Source organism: Macrobrachium nipponense, chromosome 14 (assembly GCF_015104395.2).
Source record: "Macrobrachium nipponense isolate FS-2020 chromosome 14, ASM1510439v2, whole genome shotgun sequence".
Lineage (NCBI taxonomy): Eukaryota > Metazoa > Arthropoda > Malacostraca > Decapoda > Palaemonidae > Macrobrachium > Macrobrachium nipponense.
Genome location: NC_087207.1, coordinates 94,998,177 through 95,001,043, shown reverse-complemented (window position 1 = coordinate 95,001,043; position 2,867 = coordinate 94,998,177).

Here is a 2,867-nt window from a genome sequence, read left to right as displayed (position 1 = left end):
TTGCAGAACAAGAGAAGGACCTTGGAGTCATTATTACCAAGGACTTAAAATCCACAAAACAGTGCATAAAAGCTGAAAAAGACGGCACAGAAACTAGTGGGATACATAAAGAGAAACAAGGAAACTGTGCTGCAACTCTACACATAAATAGTTAGACCCCATCTTGAATATGCAGTACAGTTTTGGTCACCAACACTAAGAAAAGACATAAATTGATTAGAAGGAATACAAGCAAGAGCCACAAAGTTAATTCCGTCCATCAGTTACCGAAAACGACTAGAGAGCCTGAACATGTATAGCTTAGAAACACGACGATTGTGAGGACAACTAATGAAAACATTTAAAATACTGAAAAGCATAACAAAAGTAACCAGACCGAAAACCAGACAAGAAATAATGGATGGAAACTAAAACTGAAGAGATACAACACATCCTACTGTGGGAACTTCTTTACATACAAGATATGTGACACATGGAATAAACTGCCACCAGAAGTTGTAAACTGCAACATTGTGGAAGAGTTTAAAAGAAAGCTAGACAAAATCATTAGGACACTGTGAATGAACAGTAAAACCTGCTCCTACAGATAAGTGAGCACACGATGTCTCCTCGGATGGACTAAAAAGTCTTCGAGACATCCTAATCCTTGTAACTCTCTTTCTCTCTCTCTCTCTCTCTCTCTTCCCTTTACCTAGCCTCTCTCTCTCTCCCTTTACCTAGCCTCTCTCTCTCTCCCTTTGCCACGCCTCTCTCTCTCTCTCTCTCAAACGCTCTCTCTCTCTCTCTCTCTCTCTCTCACTTTACTGATTGGGACACCCCACCCCTCTCTCTCTCTCTCTCTCTCTCTCTCTCTCTCTCTCTCTCTCTCTCTCTCTTCTGTTGCCTCCTGTCTGCTGCTTCTCTTAGCAGCTATAATGGTTCTCTATGATTTCCACTTGTAGAAGACTCTGATCCATTTTAATTACCAAGGAAGGCCGGGAGCCGGGATCTCCTGGAGAAGTATTCCTTGAAAAAGGGTCCTTTATTCAGAGCGATCAAAAGCTTCTATGATGAACAAGAAGCGTGTTAGGCCACACTAGCGGGCAAACACTGTTCCCATAACCCATTCCGCAATACTGACCGACCGAGTATGGAGCCAGAACGATGCGATTGTCTGGTAAAACTGCTTCAGAAGCGAGAGAAAATATAAACCCTGGAAGTGCCCGATGGGCATGCCCGGTAGTGTGGACAGGCCTTTAGGAAAACTATACAGGAGAGTGGCAGGTTTGGGACAAAAGTGTTTCATGTCTCTTGGATGGTTTATCACCCGTAGGAGGAAGGGAAATAAGAAACCAGTGCAAAGTTCTGGGATAAGAAAATGGGGTCTCAATTCAGTGGGCGATTGCAGATGTTTGCATAAGATACAATGACTATTGTGGATGGTGAAGATATACTGCAGAAGTAAATGGAAAAGTTTAAAAATGTTCGATATGCGAGAAAGTTCCTTTTGGTGAATGATACGGAAGATGCAAGATTATAAAAGTTACATTCGTATAGGTTTTAAGGGAACAAATGAAACTAATAATGGCGGCAGGATTACAGAAGGGGAGAATCACTAAAAAAGTAAAGGAGTTCGCTTCCTTGACACTTATCTTTATGGAGAAAGAACGCAGCGAATCAAACAGCGGAATGACACTCGCTCTCTTATGTCAGGGTCCCTCGCATTTCCCACCTCTTCCGTTTCTCGAATTCGAAGAGGTATTGATGAATCCCTTATCTCCAAACTCATCTGTAAGTGACAATATTTTGGGCCCTTCAAAGCACCAGGCGGGTGGGAAGGAGGACATCCAAGCACTGGTTTGTTTGTTTGTTTGTTTGTATGGTGTTTTTACGTTGCATGAAACCTGCGGTTATTCAGCAACGGGACCAATGGCTTTACGTGACTTCCGAACCACGTCGAGAGTGAACTTCTATCACCAGAAATACGCATCTCTCACCCCTCAATGGAATGCCGTAGAATCGAACAACACCATACCGACCACGCCACTGAGGAACTCTAGCACTAGTGCGTCCTGGGTGATGATGACTTAAAGGTCAGGGCGCCTATTCAACGAACGAGTCTGGCTGATTCGTTCTCGCTGATGTGCTCTTTGATTTGACAAAATGGTTCCAAAGGCCCTTCCTAAGCCTTTTGGGCAAACAGTCTTCAAAACGCGACTCTCCAGCTCTAAATTTCACCCCCTCCCCTCCCCTTCTCTCTCTCTCTCTCTCTCTCTCTCTCTCTCTCTCTCTCTCTCTCTACCAGTTCACGTTGACTAAACCTTGGCTGAACCCTAGAACTTGAAATACACCTCTCCGTACTTTCCATTTGATATCTCTCTCTCTCTCTCTCTCTCTCTCTCTCCTCTCTCTCTCTCTCAAACATACACACACACACACACAGATTTTGCCTTCAATATCAATATCTGAAGGGAAATAGATTCTGGACATTGTTTTAAAAAAGTTTGTAAAAAATGATTTGCTGTAGATCTGTATATATAAGAATAAAAGAGGATTGTCAATGAGATCAAGTGCAAAAAGACCCTTACAAAAGACAAAGGAGAACAGAGATTAATACAGAAATAGACTTTTGAGTTTTAAGCTGCATTTCTGGATGGATTTGGTCGTCATACAACTGTGATTCACAGCATTTCTTTTCAATACGAGACCAATCAACTCTTTTGAGAGAGAGAGAGAGAGAGAGAGAGAGAGAGAATGTGTACAGCTATGGAACGGTGTAAGGCTTGTGGTATTGAGGAAACCTCCATGACTGGTAGAAGGATATAAATGTGTTAGCTTGAACATGGCGTGGCTACGATCAAGAGCCAAGGGAGAAAAAACTGTCAATT